General features: G+C 42.9%; 1 protein-coding gene and 1 long non-coding RNA gene across 23 annotated transcripts in view; one reads left to right on the top strand and one right to left on the bottom strand.

Annotated features, from left to right (window-relative positions):
- LOC138757165 (jerky protein homolog) overlaps positions 1-12,241 on the bottom strand; it is a 40,695-nt gene extending 28,454 nt beyond the window's left edge. For 9 of the 21 annotated variants that reach the window (XM_069924049.1, XM_069924056.1, XM_069924063.1 and 6 more), the window contains exons 1-2: positions 12,097-12,212; positions 1,524-1,599 (exon numbers count right to left, since the gene is read on the bottom strand). The gene's annotated coding sequence lies outside the window, so the exon portion shown is untranslated. Of the gene's footprint in view, positions 1-1,384; positions 1,482-1,519; positions 1,600-12,096 lie in introns of those variants that run through there. The other 12 variants (XM_069924055.1, XM_069924057.1, XM_069924059.1 and 9 more) reach the window with 4 other exon arrangements.
- The window catches only part of LOC138757169 (uncharacterized), a 30,978-nt gene continuing 18,964 nt past the window's right edge, over positions 12,197-24,210 (top strand). For both annotated transcript variants that reach the window (XR_011353387.1, XR_011353386.1), the window contains exon 1: positions 12,197-12,330. This is a non-coding gene — a long non-coding RNA (uncharacterized lncRNA). The remainder of the gene's footprint in view (positions 12,331-24,210) is intronic.

Genomic DNA, 24,210 nt, shown 5'->3' with positions numbered 1-24,210 from the left:
ATTTGATTTCATTCAAAAACATTTCTCTAGCTACCTTCTGAGAAGAGTTTGTAATTCAATTTTAAACAATAAATAAACAATTTTTTTGCATCAAAGTTTTGGTGAGTTCTGGAGGTTGTTTTTTCTTATGTAAGAAAAATTAATTTTGATGGTAAAATATATTAATTCACCCATCAAAATTAGTGCACAATTTATTGAATGCTTTGTTAAATCTAAAATTTTAATAAATTTTGTTGGCTCCAGAAATCTATTTTCTGTTTATTAAATGTGATTTTCAATAATGGAAAAAATGCAGAGTATATTTTTTAGCATCTGATTTGAGGAAAAACTTTTCAAATTGTTCATTATGGAAAATATGACTGGTTTAATTGTAGTTGCAATTTTACTTAAACTGTCAAAATATCTATTTTAGTCACAATGTCATTTGAATTACCTCATAACTACTGTCTTTTTAAAATAAACAAGTATTACTGAGTTTAGATTTTTTTCCGTAATTACTTAAATATTTGACATGCTCCCTTGCATGTACCATTAGATGGTGCTGCAACTTCCACTCTGGGAATATAACCTTCCCAAAACCTGACACTCTTATGTGTGTGTATTGGATTAGCCATGCATATTGATGATTTATATACATGGGGGTTACCACTGGCATTCAAGAAAATAATAGCAGCCAAGCAAACAGTTTAGTACACCCAAATACTAATGCTTATTAATAATTCGGATGAGATATATTTGTTAGTAAATTTGCTGAATTCTCCAAAATTTGTGGTGTTTATCTGAGATTGTAACAGGAAAATGGGCCAAGGAATGACAGGTACAAGATAACTCTGCAAAGTGTTGCATTTTCATAGAATTATGAAAATACAGGCCCTTCAGCCGTCAAAGTTGTGCCGATCTATATATTCCTTCCAAAAAAAAACTAAATCCTTTTTATCTCGTAACCCTCTATTTTTCTTTCATCCTTGTGCCTAAGAGGCTCTTAAATGCCCCTAATATTTCAGCCTCCTCCACCATCCCTGCCAGGCATTCCAGGCACCCAAAACTCTGTGGTTTAAAAAAGAAATCCCTGATGTCTCCCCTAAATTTTCCTCCCTTCACTTTGTACAGATATCTTCTGGTGTTTGTTATTCCCACCTTGGGAAAAAGGTACTGACTGTTGACCTTATCTATGCCTCTTTGAATCTTGTGGACCTCTATTAAGTCATCCCTCATCCTTCTTTGCTCCAAAGCGAAAAGTCCTAGCTCTGCTAACATTGATTCAGAAGCCTTATTTTCCAATTCAGGCAATATCCTAGTAAATCTCCTCTGCACCCTCTCCATAGGTTCAACATCCTTTGTACAATAAGATGACTAAAACTGAAAACTCTAAGTGTGGTCTCACCAGAGATTTGTACAATTGCAATGCAACCTCTCAACTCTTGAACTCAATTGCTCGACTAATGAAGCCCAGCATCCCATCGGGCTTCTTAACTATCCTGTGCGGTAACCTGGAGGGATGTATGGATTTGGGACTCACGTACTGCTGTTCCTCCACACTATACAAGCGATGAAGCTGCAGTTCCATTATGCATAAGGCTCAAGGCTTTTCCCAGGATTCTGGAAGTGAGGTCATGTAGGAAAGGGATTCAAGGCAGGGGGAAGTAGGAGTTGGATAAGAGGAAATTGGGGATTGGAGTGAGAGAGAAACACAATCACATACTTCAGGTTTTGGGCCATGATCACATTTGGAACGTTAAATCAGGGCAGAACTTGATTGCAAAAGATTGGGCCCAGGAGTGTATTGAAAAGAGAGAAACGTAGGGGTGCGGGTACATATAACCATTTACAGTACAGAAACAGGCCAGTGCTGAACGTTTTCTCCCACCTAGTCCCACTGACCTGCATTTGGTCCATAACCTTACACCTTTCCCATTCATATACCTTTCCTTGAATATTAACATCGATGTCGCTTTTTACCACCACTGCCGCAAGTTCATTCCATACCCCTTTATGTTTCCCTTAAACTTATCCCCTTTTACTCTCAATCCATGCCCTCTTGTTTGCATCTCCCCCATTCTCAGTGGAAAAAGCCGATCCACATTGACTCTATCCATCCCCCTTATAATTTTGAATAACTCTATCAAATCATCCCTCAACCTTCCACACTGCAGGGAATAAAGTCCCAGCCTGCTCAACCTTTCCCTGTAACTCAAACCCTGAAACCCAGGCAACATTCTCGTAAACCTCCTCTGCACTCACTCTATACTGTTTAAATCCTTCCTGTAATTCGGCGACCAAAACTGCACATAATATTCCAAATTTGGCCTCACCAATGCCTTATATAATTTCAACATCCCAACTCCTGTATTCTATATTTATGAAAGCCAACGTACCAAATGCCTTCTTCACCACCCTATCCATGGGATCCTACTTTCAGAGAATTATGTACCTTGACTCCTGTGACAGAGTATTTCGAGGTGGCTTGGGGGGAATTGCTAGAGCAGCTTGCACACACACATTTTAAAACACAGAATATTTGCAGGACTTTTACAGGGTGCTTTTTACAGAAAGAGCAACAACGTTGCAGAATCCAGCTGGCCTGGGAGAGCATGTAGGCTTTTTCAGGTCCATTCTACGCTAAGAATGCGCCTGAAGAAGCGGAAGCGGCCCTTTAAATTGGTGTTCAGGTGGCAGCGTTTAAAGCGCAACGCTGGCCACCTGCAGGACAGCTCCACAGGATGCGCCTCTGAGCACACTCCGGCTCCTGCCCAGTGTCAGCTGTGATCAGCAGCCTGACCCTTTAACATCTGCTTTCAGCCAGCTGAATTCAGATGGCTGGTGGAGCCACTGAGCTGAGCTGATTATCCCTCTCAGAGGAGGGTTATGTAGCTCGTCTCAAGAGCACCTCCTGCACATTCAGGTGGCCTCAAAACAGCCACATATTGCCTAAACATGTGGGGCAATTGGTCACCTGAAAGTGCCTTGTGATTTTTCCAGACAGAGACAGAACAGTTTTGCTCTCAGGTGTGAAACAGAGAGAAAGGAGACAGAAATCAGTTCCAGAAGGACAAAGCTGGCAAATTTTGGAAGATGGCCTGGTCAAAGGAGAAGACTAGCTGTCTGAAAGGTGACCTGAAAGAAAGAGGATCATCTGGAGAACCCTGAAGGGGACAAGGTTCGTCAGCAAGACTGATTGAGAAGGAATCAGTTGCCGATGTCCTGGAAAAGAAATCTCTCTCTGAAAACCAGCAAGAACCCTCCTGAGTGGCAGCCATTTGTCTGTTAAACACCAAAGCCTGGTGAACTTTGTTAATGCTAACTTCTGTGCACAGTACAAGAATTGCCTGCAACTAGTGAGATTGGACTATGATCCAAAGAACTTTTCTAATCTTAAATATGCATTACACACACACCTGCACTTCTTATTAGAGGGGGGATTAATTAGGTTAGGTAGGTTAGTAAGTAGGTTAAGTAATAAGTTAAAGTTTATTCTGTTTTCTTGTTCAAATATAATTAAAAACTACTTTTGTTTAAGTAACCCTATGTTGTGGTGCATATCTATTGCTGCGGGTTTTGGGGGTCCTCTGGACTCCGTAACATTTTATGGGGGATCGTCCTTTAGGATTTGAACATTGCTGTTTTACGATTTTATTAGTTGATTGAGTTTTTTTTTGCAAGCTATTGTGTCTGGAATTTTTGCAAGCTAAATTAAAGCTGGTGCCTGGAAAAACAGCAGCAATGGATGTTGATACATTTTTGTTACAACCATCACCTGCAGAGCTGCAGAACATGAGAAAAGGGAAACTGATGGCTATTTCTAAGGCATTGAAAATTGAAGTTAAACACTGGAGGAGAAAAGTAAAAATACAGAGGATTATAGTGAAATATTATATAAGTAAGGGAAAATTTGTTGAGAAAGCCTTTGAAAAATTTCTAGAGAAAAGATCTTTTGAATTGCAATTGGAATTGGAGAAATTGAGGGTGCAAGAAGAAAGGGAGAAAAGTAATTTTGAGTTGTAGAGTCAACAATATGAAGCCAAAAAGTAAAGAGCAGAGGCTGAGAGACAGGATATATGAGGCAGATGAAGCAGAAAAACAGAGGAAATATGAGTTAGAGGTAGGTGAGGTGGAGAGAAGTAAGAGGATTGAGGCTGTAACTCCTAGGGAGAGGTAGAGAGGTAAATCTAGTGCCTCCTTTTGATGAGGGAGATATAGATACATATTTTCAGCTTTTTGAACAGGTTGCTGAGAGCTCAAGATGGCCGACAGAAAAGTGGCCTCTTATGCTTCAAAATGTATTGAAGGGAAAAGCACAAATTGCATACTGTAGCTTGACTGCAGAGCAAGTGGCAGATTATTATACTGTTAAACAAGCAGTATTGAAAACTTTTGAGTTGGTCCTGGAGACATAAAAGCAAAAATTTAATTTAGTGAAAACATAACCATATAACCAGTTACAGCACAGAACAGGCCAGTTCGGCCCTACTAGTCCATGCCGTAGCAAATCCCCACCCTCCTAGTCCCACTGACCAGCACCTGGTCCATACCCCTCTAGTCCCCTCCTATCCATGTAACGATCCAGTCTTTCCTTAAATGTAACCAATGATCCCGCCTCGACCACGTCTGCCGGAAGCTCATTCCACATCCCCACCACCCTCTGCATAAAGAAATTTCCCCTCACGTTCCCCTTATAATTTCCCCCCTTCAATCTTAAACCATGTCCTCTAGTTTGAATCTCCCCCTTTCTTAATTGAAAAAGCCTATCCACATTTACTCTGTCTGTCCCTTTTAAAATCTTAAACACCTCTATCAAGTCCCCTCTCAATCTTCTACGCTCCAGAGAAAAAAGACCCAGTCTGCACAACCTTTCCCTGTAACTCAGACCCTGAAATCCTGTCAACATTCTCGTGAACCTTCTCTGCACTCTCTCTATTTTGTTTATATCTTTCCTATAATTTGGTGACCAAAACTGTACACAGTACTCCAAATTTGACCTCACCGATGCCTTGTACAATTTCATCATAACCTCCCTACTCTTGAATTCAATACTCCGATTTATGAAGGCCAACATTCCAAATGCCTTCTTCACCACACCATCTACCTGAGTATCAGCCTTGAGGGTACTATTTACCATAACTCCTAAATCCCTTTGTTGCTCTGCACTCCTCAATTGTCTACCATTCAATGTATATGACCCATTTAAATTTGCCTTTCCAAAATGTAGCACCTCACATTTATCTGTATTAAATTCCATCAGCCATTTCTCAGCCCACACCTCCAGCCTTCCTAAATCACCTTTTAATCTACGGTAATCTACCTCACTGTCCACAACACCACCAATCTTTGTGTCATCCGCAAACTTGCTTATCCAATTCTCTACCCCTACATCCAGATCGTTAATATATATAACAAATAATAGTGGACCCAGGACCGAACCCTGAGGAACTCCACTAGTCACCGGCCTCCAATTGGACAAACAATTTTCTACCACTTCTCTCTGACACCTCCCATCCAACCACTGCTGAATGCATTTCACTACCTCCTTATTTATACCTAATGCCTCCACCTTTTTTCCTAACCTCCTGTGGGGAACTTTGTCAAAAGCTTAACTAAAGTCCAAATAGACAACATCCACAGCTTTCCCTTCATCAACCTTTTTGTAACCCCCTCGAAGAACTCAATCAGGTTTGTCAAGCATGATCTACCCCTGACAAAACCATGCTGATTACTCCCTATCAATCCCTGTACCTCCAAAAATTTGTAAATACCATCCCTCAGAACACTTTCCATCAACTTGCCCACCACAGACGTCAGACTTAAAGGCCTATAATTCCCAGGTTTGCATTTGGACCCTTTCTTAAACAGAGGAACCACATGCGCCACCCTCCAATCCTTGGTACCACTCCCGTGGCCAATGACATCCTAAATATCTCTGTTAATGGCCCCACTAACTGTCCACTAGCCTCCCTGAGTGTCCTAGGGAATATTTTGTCCAGTCCGGGAGATTTATCCACCTTTATCTTTTTTAACACAGCCATCACTACCTCCTCGGTTATCCTTATATGCTTCATGACCTCCCCACTATTTTTCTTTACTTCAACTGGTTCAACATTTTTTTCCCTAGTGAATACCGAGGCAAAGAAATCATTCAAAATTTCCCCCATTTCCTCAGACTTCTCACTCAGCCTACCCTCGCTATCTACAAGGGGTCCAATTTTATCTCTCACTAATCTTTTACTTTTAATGTACTTATAGAAACCCTTTGGATTTATTTTTACTCTGTCAGCCAAAGCCTCTTCATGCCTTTTTTTGGCCTTTCTAATTTCTTTCTTAAGATTCCTTCTACACTCCTTGTAGTCCTCCTTCAACTTCTCAGCTCCCTGCTCTTTATACCTCTTGTACACCTCCCTTTTTCTCCTAACCAAATTTCCAATATTCCTCGAAAACCAAGCCTCCCTATGACTTCCAGCCTTTCCTTTGATCCAGACTGGGACATAACTACTCTGTACCCTCAAAATTTCTTTTTTGAATATCCTCCATTTTTCATTAACATCCTTACCTGAAAATATCCTGTCCCACTCAATACTCCCCAAATCCCTTCTTATTCCTTCGAAATTTGCTCTTTTCCAATCCAGAACCTCAACTTTAGGCCCCTCCTTGCTCTTCCTTAAAACTACTTAAAACTAAAAGAATTATGAAAACATGGAATCAATCTTATATGGATTTTGCTCTGAAGAAATCTGTATGTTTTGACCATTGGTGCATCTCAAAAGGAATAAACAATGATTTTGACAGATTGAGAGAATTAATATTAAAAGGTGTGTCCCAAAGGAGATTAAATTATACCTGGATGAGAGAAATGTGGAGACATGGCAATAGGCAGCTAGTTTAGCAGACGAATTTGCTCTGATTCACAAAAGTACATTCCAGAATAGAAGGCATTTTCAGAGAGCAAATGTGGAACAGATTAATAAATCCCTTTGTTCAACTCCACTTCTCAATTGGCTACCATTTAACATGTATGTCCTATTTTGATTAGTCCTACCAAAATGTAGCACCTCACATTTACCAGTATTAAACTTCTCCCGTCTTCCAGCCCACTCTTCTAACTGTCCTGTATCACCCTGTAAGATTTGATAATTTTCCTCATTGTCCACAACACCGCCAACCTTTGCATCATCTGCAAATTTACTAATTTGCCACCCTATCATCTAGATCTTTAATATATATGACAAACAGCCGCAGACTCAGTACCGTTCTCTAGGCACTCCAATTGTCACTGGCCTCCAATTCGACAAACACATTTCCACCACTATTCTCTGGTATCTCCCATCCAACCATTGTTGAATCCATTTCACTACTTCATCATTAATACCTAATGCTTCCATCTCCTCTGGCTTCTCACGAAGCCTACCAACACCCCCTCCCCCATCTTCAAGGGGTCTAATTTAATCCCTCACTATTCTTTTACTTTTAATGTACCTATAGAAACCCTTTGGATTTATTTTTACTTTGCCTGCCAAAGCAGCTTTATATCTCCTTTTAGCCTTTCTAATTTCTTCCTTAAGATTTTTTTTACACTCCTTGTATTCCTCAAGCAGTTCATCCATTCCCTGCTGTTTATACCTGTTGTACACATCCCACTTCCTCTGAACCAAGTTCCCAATACCAAGCTCCCTACAGTTTCTAACCTTTCCTTTTATCCTCATGGGGACAGACCAACTCTGCACTCTCAGAACTTCTCCTTTGAATATCCTCCATTTATCTGGTACATTCTTCCCTGAAAATATCTTATCCCAATCCACACCCTCCAAATCTTTTCTCCTCCCCTCGAAATTTGTTTTCTTCCAATCAAGAATCTCAACCTTTCTTTTCCATACCTAGCCTAAAACTAATAGTATTGTGATCACTAGACCCAGTGTTCCCCAACACAAACCTCTGTTACCTGACCTATCTCGTTCCTTCATAGGAGATCCAATACTGCCTCATCTTGAGTTGGTTCTTCTATGTATGGATTAAGAAAATTTTCTTGAACACACTTAACAAACTCGACCGCATCCAGCCCTCTTACTGTATGGGTGTCCAAGTTAATGTTTGGAAGTTGAATGTTTGGAAAGTTGAAATGTCCCACAACTACCATCTTGTGTTTATTACACATATACGCAATCTCCTTACAAATTTGCTCCTCTAATTCCCTCAGCCCATTTGGTGGTCTATAATACACTCCCATTAATGTATTCATGGCTCTGCCATTCCTCAATTCTACCCAAATAGCCTCGCTGGATGATCCCACCAAACCATCCTGCCACACCAGTGCTGTAATGTTCTCTCTAATAAGCAATGCAACTCCTCCACCTTTTAACCACCCCTCCCCCCTCCATTCTATCATGCCTAAAACAGAATCCTGGAATATTTAATTGCCAAAAACGCCCTTCCTGCAACCAAGCTTGACTGATGGCCACAATATCACATTTCCATGTGGCCATTCAGGCCTTAAGCTCATCCTCCTTATTTACAATGTTCCTTACATTAAAATATATGCAGTTGAGAGACTGTCCTCCACATGAACTCTTTTTGTTGCCAACCACCTTTACCTTCCTCTCTCCTTCATTTATTTTTATGTTCTGTTCCCTCCATTCCTTCCAATCTAGGTGTTCTTCTTCCATACTCTCTGTACACTCATTCTGATACCCACCCCCCTGACAAACTAGCTTAAACCCTACCCAACATCTCTAGCAAACCTGCCTGCCAGGATATTGGCCTTCCTCCAGTTCAAGTGCAGCCCACCCCTTTTGTACAGGTCAGACTTGCCCTAGAAGAGATCCCAATGATCCATAAATCTATACCCCTGCCTCCTGCACCAGCTCCTGAACCATCCTTCACAACTTCCTATTTCTACCCTCAGTAGCGCGTGGCACAGGCAGCAATCCTGAGATTGCCACCCTTGAGGTCCTGCTTTTAAAATTCTTCCCTAACTCTAAGTAATCCCTTTTCAGGACCTTATCCCCACTTCTAACTGTCATTGGTTTCCACGTGGACCATGACTTCTGGCTGCTTCCCCTCCCTCTCCAGAATGCTGTGGACTCAATCAGAGACATCCCTGACCCTGGCACCTGGGAGGCAACATACCAACTGGAATCCCCGATCTCATCCAGCAAACCTTCTATCTGCTCCCCTAACCAGCGAGTCCCCAACTACGAGCCCTACTCTTCCCCCCCCCACTTCCCTTCTGAGCTAAGAGTCCAGCCCCTGTGCCAGAGACCCGACCTTCATGACTTGACCACTTTTGATTGTTCCACCCCCCCCCCAACCTCCAACAGTATCCAAAGCAGTATACGCCATAGGGGTACTCTGCACTGCCTGTCTCCCCTTTTCCCTTTCCTCAGTCACTCATTTTCCTGAATGTTGGGGGTGACTGCCTCCCCATAACTCCTATCTATCACTGTCTCTGCCTCCCTTATAGTTTCCTGAAAATGACAATACTGGTGACCAGGACCATGAAGGTGTTTAGGGCACTATGTTCAGGAGTTGAGAAATCACTGACTGTACATGACATTGGTGAGATTGCATTTCTAGTACTGTGTATAGTTCTCCTTGACTACCAATAGAAAGGTTGTCATGAAGCTAGAAATAGTGCAGTCAAGATTCAAAAGGATTTTAAGGACTGGAATGCTTGCCTTACAATGAGAGACTGGACAAACTAGGATATTTTTTCCCCCTTGGTGCATAAAGGTAATCAATACCAGGAGCATTTGCATAGGGAAAAGGTTAAGATAGATGGTGGCAGTCCTTCCCCTAGGGCAGGAAAGTCCAAAATGAGAGGACATAAATGAGAGGGGAAAGATTTAAAGGAGACCTGAAGGTCAAGCTTTTCCAAAGCTGCGTGGTTGATGCAAAGACCAAGATCCCAAAGTGGTACATATGGATACAACATTTGGAAGACATTTTGACTGGCAAATGGATTAGAAAGGTTTAAAAGGATCTGGGACAAATGCAGGAAAATAAGACTAGCTCAGATAGGCTATTTAGCATGGACGAGTTGGGTCAAAGGGTCTGTATGATTCTATGCATGAAGAATATGCACTCGAGGGGCAGAAAATATTTTGCATATAATGTGGGATGGTGTTTTAGATGTCGGGAAAGACTGGAGACACTAGTTTTAAATGGATTAGAGGAAGGTGAGTGTAACTTGAAAGATACAAAATTGAAAAATATGACAGATGGTTGGAAACACTTTCCTTGCAGTGGAGGTGTCCATAACCAAAAGTCAAGGAAGGGGTTAGAGAGGATTTGAAGACCTTTATCACACAGAGGATTGCTGAAATCTGACACACACTGCCTGAATGGGTGGTTGAGTCGGGTATGCTCAGCATTTATGATGCATTGCCCCCATGCATAATATCAAATTGGAACTGCCAAGGCATAAAAAGCTGTTAGCCAAGTTCTGCATGGAACTTGTAGACAGGGACTTGAGTAGTACAGATGTGCTATGTGATGGAGCTGGTTTTGGTGCAACATAACTCAACAGATGCAAATTTATTCCAACTTTTATATAAAGCTGGTTAAGCCTCTCCTGGAATTTGGCACATGGTCATCGGCATAATGCTTTGGGTAGGAGGTTGCAGCGGATTTGCTAGAATGGTAAGAGGGTTTTCATATCTTGTGAGAATGGAGAAACTCCATGTTTTCCTTGGCACAGGAAAGGTTAAAAAGAGACTTGATACTGATGTACATTTTCTTGAAAAGCTTTAATGTAAAGTGAGAGAAATCCTATCCAACATTAGAAGCTAAAATAGAACACAAATTTAAGATGCAAAGCAGAAAGAGTGATTTGTAGCACCTTTGAAAGTGCAATGGATAATTCTATCTGATCTGCTTCACTTGGGGGGGGGGAGGGGATTAAACAAATTCAATAGTAATATTTTAAAGAAAACTATAAAGATTTGACAAAATATAAGGGGCTACCATTAATTGCAATGATCTTCTGTGCCATATTATTCTATCTTCTAACAGATCGTACTGTGGTTTCCTTCCATTGATGGTAAGGCCTTTCTTTACCATCTTTAAAGTCAGCTTTATTTTAAAAATGTATCTTTAAAAAGCAGAAAATGCTGGAAAAGCTCAGCAGGTCAACAATTCAACGTGAAATAAAACAGAAAATGTTTGGAAAATACTCAGCAGCTCAGGCAGCATCTGAGGTAGGAGAACCGGTCTTCTGACCAGCAACCAGAGCACCACCGGTTTCTCCTTCCAGAGGCGATATTTGATCTGCTGATTGCCTCTGGCATTTTATTGCAGATTTCCAGCATCTGCAGTTTTTTTTAAACCCTAAAGGAAAAGTTTCAGGTCAAAGGTCGTTGGAAAATAATCCTAAAATGTTGGTTACTCTTCCAAATTCGATTCATTGAAACAGAAGCACCATATGGCATGCAACATCATCCAGACACTTCAAACAAATCTGGCTTGAGTACTTAATAATTAACAGTTTTATTAAGAGCTGACAATAACCAATTCCAACTGATAATAAATGGGATTTTTTTTCAGTGCGAGGAAACAAAACGGATTTTCCATCGAGTCCTAAATGTTGTGTGAACCTCTGATGCCCCTTGCAAACCTTCCCCCCACCCCCTATCCCCCCCACCCTCTATCCCCCCACCCCCTAATCCCCCCCCACCCCCTATCCCCCCCACCCTCTATCCCCCTCCACCCCCTATCCCCCCCACCCTCTATCCCCCCCACCCTCTATCCCCCCCACCCTCTATCCCCCTCCACCCCTATCCCCCCCACCCCCTAATCCCCCCCACCCCCTAATCCCCCCCCCACCCCCTATCCCACCCCAACCAACACTTGCTGTGGATAATTGACATCGAGCAGGAAAAATGGAAACACCGATACGTTTAATGAACTGGAACCATTGGCGAGGACTGATCCTGACAACACAATGGAGCAGGAGGCTCAACTCGTTCAAGAATACCATGGCTTTCAGTATCTGTCGGAAACTCCGCCCGCCCGCCCATCGAAAACACCCGACGCCTCGACCTAGGCCCCGGCCGCTCTCCCAGTGGAACTGCCGCCCACCCGCCGGAGCTCCCCAGGCCCGGAACGCAGACTTACCTCCCGCTCCCGGCCGGCCTCACGGCCGCCCATTCGAGCTCCCGTCGCCTCGGACGCGGACTTAGCATCTAGTTCCGGTCGTCCGCCCGTCCGCCCGCACCCCGACGCCACGAACGTCGCAGGCTACTTCCGCGGTCAAAAGTAGTAACGCCGTCAAGGCCGAGACCCTCCCCCCCCCTCATGGAACGTACAGGGTAAATCCTCGCGACCAGTCCATGTTCTCGGAAAGGAGCTGTGAGTTTTCCTTTTGCAATGAGAAATGAGCTCGTACTCACCAGACCTGACATTCACTCACACTCACCCGGACTCCAGTACCCACAGTTACTCACTCACACTGACCCGGACTCCAGTACCTGGAGTTACTCACTCACACTCACCCGGACTCCAGTACCTGGAGTTACTCACTCACACTCACCCGGACTCCAGTACCTGGAGTTACTCACTCACACTCACCCGGACTCCAGTACCTGGAGTTACTCACTCACACTCACCCGGACTCCAGTACCTGGAGTTACTCACTCACACTGACCCGGACTCCAGTACCTGGAGTTACTCACTCACACTGACCTGGACTCCAGTACCTGGAGTTACTCACTCACACTGACCCGGACTCCAGTACCTGGAGTTACTCACTCACACTGACCCGGACTCCAGTACCCGGAGTTACTCACTCACATTGACCCGGACTCCAGTACCTGGAGTTACTCACTCACACTGACCCGGACTCCAGTACCTGCAGTTGCTCACTCACACTGACCCGGACTCCAGTACCCGCAGTTACTTACTCACACTGACCCGGACTCCAGTACCCGCAGTTACTCACTCACACTGACCTGGACTCCAGTACCCGGAGTTACTCACTCACACTGACACGGACTCCAGTACCTGGAGTTACTCACTCACACTGACCCGGACTCCAGTACCTGGAGTTACTCACTCACACTCACCCGGACTCCAGTACCTGGAGTTACTCACTCACACTGACCCGGACTCCAGTACCAGGAGTTACTCACTCACACTCACCCGGACTCCAGTACCTGGAGTTACTCACTCACACTCACCCGGACTCCAGTACCTGGAGTTACTCACTCACACTCACCCGGACTCCAGTACCTGGAGTTACTCACTCACACTCACCCGGACTCCAGTACCTGGAGTTACTCACTCACACTCACCCGGACTCCAGTACCTGGAGTTACTCACTCACACTGACCCGGACTCCAGTACCTGGAGTTACTCACTCACACTGACCCGGACTCCAGTACCTGCAGTTACTCACTCACACTGACCCGGACTCCAGTACCCGGAGTTACTCACTCACACTGACCCGGACTCCAGTACCTGCAGTTACTCACTCACACTGACCCGGACTCCAGTACCCGCAGTTACTCACTCACACTGACCCAGACTCCAGTACCCGGAGTTACTCACTCACACTCACCCGGACTCCAGTACCTGGAGTTACTCACTCACACTGACCCGGACTCCAGTACCAGGAGTTACTCACTCACACTCACCCGGACTCCAGTACCTGGAGTTACTCACTCACACTCACCCGGACTCCAGTACCTGGAGTTACTCACTCACACTCACCCGGACTCCAGTACCTGGAGTTACTCACTCACACTCACCCGGACTCCAGTACCTGGAGTTACTCATTCACACTCACCCGGACTCCAGTACCCAGAGTTACTCACTCACACTGACCCGGACTCCAGTACCTGGAGTTACTCACTCACACTGACCCGGACTCCAGTACCTGGAGTTACTCACTCACACTGACCCGGACTCCAGTACCTGGAGTTACTCTCTCACACTGACCCGGACTCCAGAACCTGGCGTTACTCACTCACACTGACCTGGACTCAAACTGGGCTTGTGGCATGACAACCTTGCTGGGGAAGAAAGAGGAGGAGTGACGAGCCAGCCAAGTGAGAGCAGGGTCAACCATAAAAGGTCATGTTATTGACATATCACAAATCTGTCCCATCATGGTTTCACCACAACAGGCTTGCAGCCCCAAGTGATATTACATTTAAAAAAAAATGAGACAGTAACAGGCCCTTCCTGCCCACAAAACCCGGGCCACTCCACTTACAGCCCCCTAACCTTGTGAACGTGGGAGGAAACCCTCTCAAATATGGGGAGACATGCAAACTCCTGACTGACAGCGCCGGATTGGAACCCTTGTTGCTGGCGCTCTTCAAGTGAGTGTTGCGGTCACTGTGCCGCCCACAACAAGGTTGCGCCGATCGATTTAAATCTATTCCATAACAAGCTCATAGCTTGTTCCCTTAAAATAGTCTTTTAAATCCCCCTATTATACCAGCCTCCACCAACACTCGTGGCCACGCATTCCAGGCTTTTTTTTTAAATACCTGCCTCTGATTTTCCTCTACTCACCTTAAACAGGTGTTTGCTGTTGTTGCCTTAGGAAAAAGGTGCGAGCTGCCGACCCCTCGTGTTCTATTAAATCACCTCTCAAACTTTGTCGCTCCATGGAGAAAACCCCTTGCTCTTGTCCAGGGCACAACTATCATTGACAAGGCTAGCATTTATTGCCCATCCCTGACGGTCCTTGATAGGGTGCTGCTGCATTGATTTTTAAGTTCACCAAGTGCGAAGTAAGTCAATTCAGTACTAGCATTTCAATCCAACTCCTGAAATTCCCATTCTCCATTTCAACTTGTTACTGTTTTTTCCATCAGAAGTGGAGTATATTATAAATATTTGAGATTGTTTATTTGTCAAATGTCCAAACAAGTAGTGTTAAAATGGGTATAATAATTAACAAACAAATTAAACATTTGACAGAAAATAGGTTCTAAGGCTGATATTGAAATTACAAGGCTAAATATGAAAAAGGGATGTTAATTTCTTTAATCCTTTGGTCCTCATGTCCTTTTTCAGGGACTACCAACATACACATATATTTCCTGTCTCTGTTTTCTGGGACTGGTTTTATCCCTAACCAACAGCTCGTTTGTACTGTAGTTTAGCCATGGGCCTAGTGTGGAGTAAACAGTATATTATAAAAGGTTAAAAAAAATGGCTGAAGTTCAAAGGGCTAAAGCAAAGAGAGTTGGAAGATATGTTCGAGATTCTGACGGGTTTAAAATAACGTAAATAGAAGTGCATTGCTGAAAGGGGCGAGGAGGGGACTTTGTGGCTAGTGGAAGTGTCAAAGAATGGTGTGCTTGATGCAGAGGCCGGTGATGTGAAAGGTGAGGACAAAGGGAACTGTCTCGGAGGAAAGGTAGGTGTGGTTAGAGGTGGAGTGAGAGGGAACTAGGGGAAATGCAGAAGATGCAAGTGAGCGCTTTATCCGTGAAGGGAACTCTGCCCTTCTGGCTCCATGGTTCATTCTTCCACCATCTCTAGTCTTCTCAAGCAATTTCCGAAAGCAACTGTGGGAGAGACCACATATGCTGTTTTACGTCATTCCCTCTCACCATCCAGAGATCTGAACAGTTCTCTCACATGAAGCAGCTCATTTGCAATCTTCCAATCGTAGTCAGTGTTATTTGCCTCTTCCCTATTGGGGAAACCAAATGCAAATTGAGATACAGATTGTGGTAAACCACTGTTATGCCATGATTGGCTGCTGCCAGCTGGACACGCCTCCTGAGACTGATCCTACCATGTTCGCCTTTCTCTGTTCCAGTCTTTAGTTAGTAAAAACCTGATAGTTTCACGATATCAGCCTTTTGTGATTATTGATGGTACTTCAATTTTATTAACTAAAAAATAAAAAAGCATGTATTATGAGCCCAGAGGACCCCCAAACCCAGCAGCAATAGATATTCACCAAGACAAATGGTTACTTAAACAAAAGTTGCTTTTAATTATCTTTAAACATGAAAACAGAATCTTACTTTAACTTATCACTATTGACTTAACTAACCTAACTTAACCCCCTTCTAATTCTAAGCGCACGTGTATGTAATGTGTGTGTAAGTTCAGAAAAAGTTATTTGGTTCACAGTCCAATCTCACTTCTCATTCCTCCAAGTTTACTGGTTGCAGGCAATTCTTATACTCTGCACAGAATTTAACATTTATAAAGTTCACCAGGCTTTTGTGCTTGAAAGGTAAATGGTTACTGTCATGATCATGAATATGTATGAGATATATCGGAAGTCACGTGGTATGAGAGAGAGATAAGAACACAAGCAGGAGAACAAAGAAAACGGGAAAATAAAGCCACTGAGAAGTTTACCGAAGTTTACCTGATAAAACTTGTGTTTAATGTTTTATTAACTTCACATTTCGGGCCACAAATGTGACATTGGCGACGAGGATGAAAGAAGCTTGAAGAAAATTAAAGACTAAACAAGATTACAGAGGATTACAGACAACTTCAAGGTGATAAGAATTTTCTCTTTGTCTCAGTACTTTTGGGGCTGGAATATTTCCTCATGGCTGGGGCAGACGGTGACTTTCTAACACATAGTGGAATTGCTCATTTTGACCCAACGGGTGATGCAAGCACTGTAAGTGTGAAGTGGAAGGCATGGCTGGAAGAATTTGAATCCTATGCCGACAGTCGTGACCTATTTCTAGATACCGGTACAGTTGACCAAAAAGCGCAGAGAAAGGCGTTACTTCTTTTCACTGCAGGACCCTCAGTTCGAGAAACATTTAAGACACTTTTGAATACTGGATGAGTACCAGAAAGCGGTAGATGCATTAAATGCACACTATGTAGTGACACCGAATGCTACATTTCAACGCCATTTGTTTTGGAGAACGAGACAAGAAGATGGCCAGACAATTGCTCAGTACGTGACGAGACTACGCCAGCTAGCTGTTGGATGCAATTACATGCCAGCTGATTTGGACAACCAATTATTGGATCAAGTCGTACAGCACTGTAGATCAGATAAACTCAGAAGACGTCTACTGGAAAGAGGGAGTGAGTTGGAACTCACCGATGCTTTAACCATTGCTGCTGCATTAGAGGCTGTTGAAGGGCAATTTCATACCATGACCCTGAAAGACAACTCAAGCCAGCAAATTAAGAGGCTCTCACATCGCCATAAACAGCCAAGATATACGCCGACACAGGACGTGGAGTGTTATCGATGTGGAAACCGAGGTCACTTTGGAAAAGACCCATATTGCCCGGCCAAAGGCAAAGTTTGCAGAAAGTGTGGAGGTAAGGACCACTTTGCAAAGAAGTGCAAAAGCAAGTCCAATGCAGACCAGAAGAGGAAGAGTACAACTTCCAAAGGCAAAGCCTGGGGGAAGGGAAAGTATCCTGGAAAGAAAGATACCATTCGCCAGATAGACGGTGACGGTGATGATACCCAGGAGGAACAGAGTTGTTACCAATTTACGTTGAACGAAGTACATCATGAGAAGGTCCCAGTGATCATTGGTGGAGTGACTGTGCAGGTCATTGTAGACTCAGGCAGTTACAGTAATGTGATTGATCGACATTTATGGGAGAAGTTGAAAAGGAAAAAGATCATCTGTACCTCAAAGAAGTGTTCCAAGAAACTGTATCCATACACAGCAACCAAGCCATTGCAGACCATTGGATGTTTTACTGCAACTGTTGAAGCTGGAGATAAGTACACCGAAGCAGAGTTTATGGTCATAGAAGAGAGGGGAGAACCATTGCTGAGTAGAAGCACAGCGCAAGACCTGGCAATACTTCATATTGGAGCTTGTGTCAATTCAATTCAGTCATACGAGGATATGAAGCAAGAATTCCCCGCAGTCTTCCAAGGAGTAGGAAAGCTGAAAGATCGACAATTGAAGCTAGCGGTAGATGAAACGGTCAAACCCAAAGCACAACCAATGCGCCGAACTCCGTTTGGACTTCGTGGGAAAGTCGAAGCCAAAATTAAAGAATTGATCAAACAAGACATTATTGAACCGGTGGAACATTCGACACAATGGGTCAGTCCCGTAGTGATTGTGCCCAAACCAAAGGGTGACATAAGACTATGTGTTGACATGAGAATGGCCAATGAAGCTATAATTAGAGAACGACACCCTATACCAACAGTGGAGGAAATAGTTCAAGAACTAACTGCCAGTAAGGTATTCTCAAAAATTGATCTGAAATGGGGCTATCATCAATTAGAGCTGGATCCAGGTTCCCGAGATGTAACAACATTTGTGACTCACTGTGGATTGTATCGTTACAAGAGACTATCATTTGGAATTAATGCAGCTTCAGAAATCTACCAGTATGAAATCCATCGAGTGATTCAAGGCATTCCTGGAGTTGCCAACATTTCTGACGACATCATAGTCCATGCACCAACGAAGGAAGAGCATGACAAACGGTTGAGGCGTGTACTATCTAGACTACAGGAGGCAGGCCTTACCGTGAATGGAAACAAGTGCCAGTTCGGTGTGTCAGAAATGGACTTCATGGGACACAGACTTACACGGAAAGGACTAAACCCTGCAGAGGCCAAGGTGAAAGCTATTGCAGAGGCACGTGCACCTCAGAACGCAACAGAGGTGAGGAGTTTCCTGGGATTGGTTAATTTTTGTGCAAAGTTCATTCCTAATTTTGCTACAGTGGCAGAACCACTAAGGAAACTAACCAGGAAAGGTGTACCATTTCATTTTGGATCTGAGCAGAAGAAAGCGTTCACAGCGCTGAAGCAAAGCCTGACAGATGCAAAAACTCTTGGATATTACGATCCCGCGGCATCAACCAAAGTCATAGCAGATGCCAGCCCGGTTGGTTTAGGAGCCGTGTTGGTCCAGATGCATGATGGAGGACCAAGAATCATTGCCTATGCCAGCAGATCGTTATCAGATGTGGAAAGAAGATACTCTCAGACAGAGAAAGAAGCACTCGGACTTGTATGGGCCTGTGAGAGGTTCCATGCATATCTATATGGCATTGAATTTGAACTCATCACAGATCATAAGCCATTAGAGATGATCTATGCACCTAGATACAAACCATGTGCCAGAATAGAGAGATGGGTACTCAGACTACAACCCTACAAATATAAAGTAATCCACATTGCAGGGAAAGCAAACATTGCTGATCCGCTGTCCAGATTGGTGAAGGATGGAGGTCCACAATCCAAGTCAGAATTGGGAACAGAAACAGAGAGCTTTGTACGCTTCGTAGCTATTCAGTCGACACTGAAAGCTGTGACTACGAAGGAAGTCGAGAGAGAATCCGAACGTGATCCAGAACTCATGGAAGTAAGAGAATGCATACAGAGTGGACAATGGGACAAGTGTACTCACAAGGCTTACATTCCCATTAGAGACGAACTTTGTTGCATCGGACAGTGTGTATTGAGAGGTTGCAGATTGGTGATACCACAAAGATTGAGACCGAAGATCGTATCCTTAGCGCATGAAGGACACCTAGGTATTGTTGGTACCAAGCAAAACCTCAGGACCAAGGTATGGTGGCCAGGTTGTGATAAAGACGCAGAGAAATTTGTTAAAACTTGTCACGGATGTCAAATCACAAGTAGGAGTAATCCGCCAGAACCGATCCGGAGTACGCAACTTCCGACAGGACCATGGATCAACATAGCTGTTGATTTCCTTGGACCTTTACCGACGGGTGAATCAATTATGGTAGTGATAGATTACTACAGCAGATACTATGAGTACGTGGTGTTGAAGTCCACAACCACTGAAAAAACAATACAAGCGTTAGCAAGATATGGATTACCTGTTGCATTATACACTGACAATGGTCCACAATTCATTTCAGAGACATTTGCGGAATACATGAGGACCACAGGTATCCACCATCATAAAGTAACCCCGAAATGGCCGCAAGCCAACGGAGAAGTAGAGAGACAAAATCAGTCCATTGAAATACGATTGAGGATTGCACATGCTGAAGGACAAAATTGGCGAGAAGCATTGCTATCTTATGTGGCTGTCTATCGAGCAACGCCTCATGCAACCACTGGAAAAAGTCCTGCAGAAGCATTTTTTGGGAGAAAAATCTGCACAAAAATGCCAGAAATAAAGGAAATCCGAGACGACCAGGAGATGAGGGACCACGATGCTGAAAAGAAAGGTGCAGCAAAGCTGTACACAGACCACTTTGCAAAGAAGTGCAAAAGCAAGTCCAATGCAGACCAGAAGAGGAAGAGTACAACTTCCAAAGGCAAAGCCTGGGGAAAAGGAAAGTATCCTGGAAAGAAAGGCGCAGCAAAGCTGTACACAGATTCGAAATATGGAGCCAAGTACTCAGACATCATGCCAGGAGATAATGTTCTAGTGAGGCATGAAACTGGTGGTAAGCTAGACACACCTTATTACCATCAACCCTATACTGTCTTATCCAGAAGTGGCAGTATGGTGACAGTCAAGTCTCCGACTGGAGTCCTGTATAAGAGAAATGTATCAGGTGTAAAAAGGTACCAGTCCAGAGATACATCGAGCGAAGAGGTTGAAAGGCCAATACGAGATGCTGAAACTGAGAGACCTGCTGATGTTCCAGAGGCAGTTACCAGCACTCCTGATGAAGTGACTAGAGCGCCAGAAACACCCGAAGCCGTGGCAAGCAGTATGTTCGACGCTGAAAGTGAACAACTGAGAAGCGACGACAATATCGCAGGCAGGCCGAAACGAAACCGGAAAGTGCCCAAACGATACAAAGACTTTGTGTCATAGTTTTAATAAGAACTTTGGGACAGTATTTTAATCATATCATAAAGCGCATGTATGAGTGCTGTAGGAAGTAAATTTTATGTAGTTGAGTTATAGTATTACCATTAGTTACGATGTTTGTATGTTTCCGAGAGATATTGGTAAGTGAAGGTAAAGTTTATTTTGATTAAAGGAGGGATGTCATGATAATGAATATGTATGATATATACTGGAAGTCACATGGTATGAGAGAGAGATAAGAACACAAGCAGGAGAACAAAGAAAACGGGAAAATAAAGCCACTGAGAAGTTTACCGAAGTTTACCTGATAAAACTTGTGTTTAATGTTTTATTAACTTCACATTTCGGGCCACAAATGTGACAGTTACCATTCAGGAAGATTCTTGTCAGTCTTCAGAGAGATTTGTTGTTCCAGGACATCCACGACTGATTTACTTCTATCAGCCACTTCAGTGTCTTGCTGATGAAACATCCGCCATCAGGGTTCTCCAGATGATAACCTCTTTCTTTCAGGTCACCACAGAATTCCTTTTTGTTTCTCTTATTTCAAGTGAAACATTAGACAGCCAGTCCTCTTCTTTTGCATGAACCACAAGGGCTTTGACCAGGCTGAACAAAAGCACTTACAACCTGTCTTCCAAATGGGGTTTTCCATAAGTTTGCCAGCTTGGCCTGTTCCAGTCTCAGCTGCTGTTGCTAGCTGTAACACTGTAGAACTGATCTGTGTGTGTGTCTCTGTCTGTCTGTCTGTCTGTTTGTCTGTCTGTCTGTCTGTCTCTCTCTCTCTCTCACACACACACACACACATACAGAGAAAAAGCCTGTTTGACTCATTGCTTGCCAAACCACATGACCCTCTTAGAACAGGTCAAGATAATCTGCGGCTCCTCCAAGATCTTTCATCTGTTGCCTTTTTGTAAATAACAATTCATTGGTGGAGTCTCTTGGGCACTTTCCAAAGCTCTTGCAAAGGCTGTGTGCTGATATGTCTAGCATTAGCAGAGCTCCAGTATTTCAAATTAGATCTATTTTAAAGTGTTTGTATGTGACCTACTCTAACAAGCCTTTCCCAATTTATATCCCCAAAACATACTCTGTGACACATGGAACAGTACCTGAAACCTGAGAAGCATTTTGTAAAAAAAATATTTAATACATCACAATATAACCAATCTCTAACAATATTTACACAAACTTTGTTCATATATACATAGTGACTTTTTCCATTTTCTCCCGAACCCCCCTTCCGTCCACCCCTTCAATAGCTATAGAGAAGAAAAAACAGAACCAAAAAAGAAAAGAAAAGAAAAAAACAACTTTTTCCTTATGTACACTATTTCTTGTTAAGAGCTGGAGGCCTGAGGTTAAGGTTACCATTAAAGCTTATGTATGTGTCCCAGATTTGTTCATACTATGCATAATTGTCTCTTAAATTATAAGTAATTTTATCTAATGGAATATATGTTCATTTTTGTGAGTCACCGCTCTATTTTCAGCGTCGTTTCCATTTTCCAAGTTATAATTATGCATTGTTTAGCTGCCAGTAATGCAATCTTGATAAATTGGCATCTGTTTAAATGTAATTGTTACACTTTGTCTTTTATATTGCTTAACAGAAAAATTTCTGGGTCTTTTGGTATCTTGTTTTTTTGTGATCTGATCTAGTATTGAATTTAAATCCTCCCAAAATGGTTTCACTTTTGTACATGTCCAAGTTGAAAACATTTGTCAGATAATGTCGGGTTCCATTCTTTTAATTTTTGAGGTATAACCTATAGTCTGTGAAGCCATTTATATTGTATCATTCCTTTGCCATGGCGCCCATACACAATTCCTTCCAAGTTTCAGTATTTATTTGTATATTTAAATCATTTTCCCAACGACGTTTGGGTCCGTACATTGCCTCATCTTTTCCTTTGTCTTGTAATTTAATATACATATTTGTAATAAATTTTTAAACTATCATACTGTCTGTGATTATATATTCAAAGCTACTTCCCTCTGGCAACCTTAGATCATTCCCCAGCTTTTCTTTTAAATATGTTTTTAATTGATAGTATGAATATATTGAACCACATTTATATTTTAGCTGTTCAAATGTCAGTAGGTTATTACCCGGAAAACAGATTTTTATTCTTGTAATTCCTTTTCTTGACCATTCCTTAAAATATGTTATTGATTTGTAAAAGGTATTAATTGGTTTTGTTTTAGCAACATATTTGGTATTTGATAGTTTATTAACTTTCGCTCTAAATGTATCCTACTCCTTATTTTTAATATATAGTGTAGTATTGGCAGACTGTTATGTTGCATTAACTTCTCATTCCACTTATAAAGTACATGTTCTGAAATATTTTCCCCTGGTTTATATAGTTCCATCCTAAGTCAGGCTGGCTTTTCTCCAACCTTATAAAAATCTGACAAGAATCTTAATTGGGCAGCCCTACAGTAGCTTTTAAAATTTGGCATCTGCAATCCCCCTTGTTTATATGCCCCTATCAGTTTTTTCAAGGCTATTCTTGGTTTCTTACCTTTCCACAGAAATGTTCTTATCAATTTATTCAATTTTTTTAAAAATTCCCCTGTTACAGGAATAGGTAGCGATTGAAATAAATATTGCAACCATGGAAATATATTCATTTTGATACAGCTTATTCTCCCTATTAGATTTATTGGCAAGACTTTCCATTTTCTCTAAGTCCTCTTGCATCTTTTTCATTAACGGATGATAGTTTAATTTAAACAAATTATTTAAATTGTTATTTATTCTGATACCTAAATAATGTATTGCCTGTACCTGCCATTTAAAAGGGGATACTTTTTTACATTGTGTATAGTTTGCTGTTGTGACACAAGACACAAGAGAAACTTGTCCGTGAACTACTCTTTGCAGACGATGCTGCTTTAGTTGCCCATTCAGAGCCAGCTCTTCAGCGCTTGACGTCCTGTTTTGCGGAAACTGCCAAAATGTTTGGCCTGGAAGTCAGCCTGAAGAAAACTGAAATCCTTCATCAGCCAGCTCCCCACCATGACTACCAGCCCCCCCCCCACATCTCCATCGGGCACACAAAACTCAAAACGGTCAACCAGTTTACCTATCTCGGCTGCATCATTTCATCAGATGCAAGGATCGACAATGAGATAGACAACAGACTCGCCAAGGCAAATAGCGCCTTTGGAAGACTACACAAAAGAGTCTGGAAAAACAACCAACTGAAAAACCTCACAAAGATAAGCGTATACAGAGCCGTTGTCATACCCACACTCCTGTTCGGCTCCGAATCATGGGTCCTCTACCGGCATCACCTACGGCTCCTAGAACACTTCCACCAGCATTGTCTCCGCTTCATCTTCAACATTCATTGGAGCGCTTTCATCCCTAACGTCGAAGTACTCGAGATGGCAGAGGCCGACAGCATCGAATCCACGCTGCTGAAGATCCAGCTGCGCTGGGTGGGTCACGTCTCCAGAATGGAGGACCATCGCCTTCCCA

The sequence above is a fragment of the Narcine bancroftii genome, chromosome 3 (assembly GCF_036971445.1).
Source record: "Narcine bancroftii isolate sNarBan1 chromosome 3, sNarBan1.hap1, whole genome shotgun sequence".
In the NCBI taxonomy this organism is placed as follows: domain Eukaryota; kingdom Metazoa; phylum Chordata; class Chondrichthyes; order Torpediniformes; family Narcinidae; genus Narcine; species Narcine bancroftii.
This window is presented reverse-complemented; position numbering and strand designations above follow the sequence as displayed.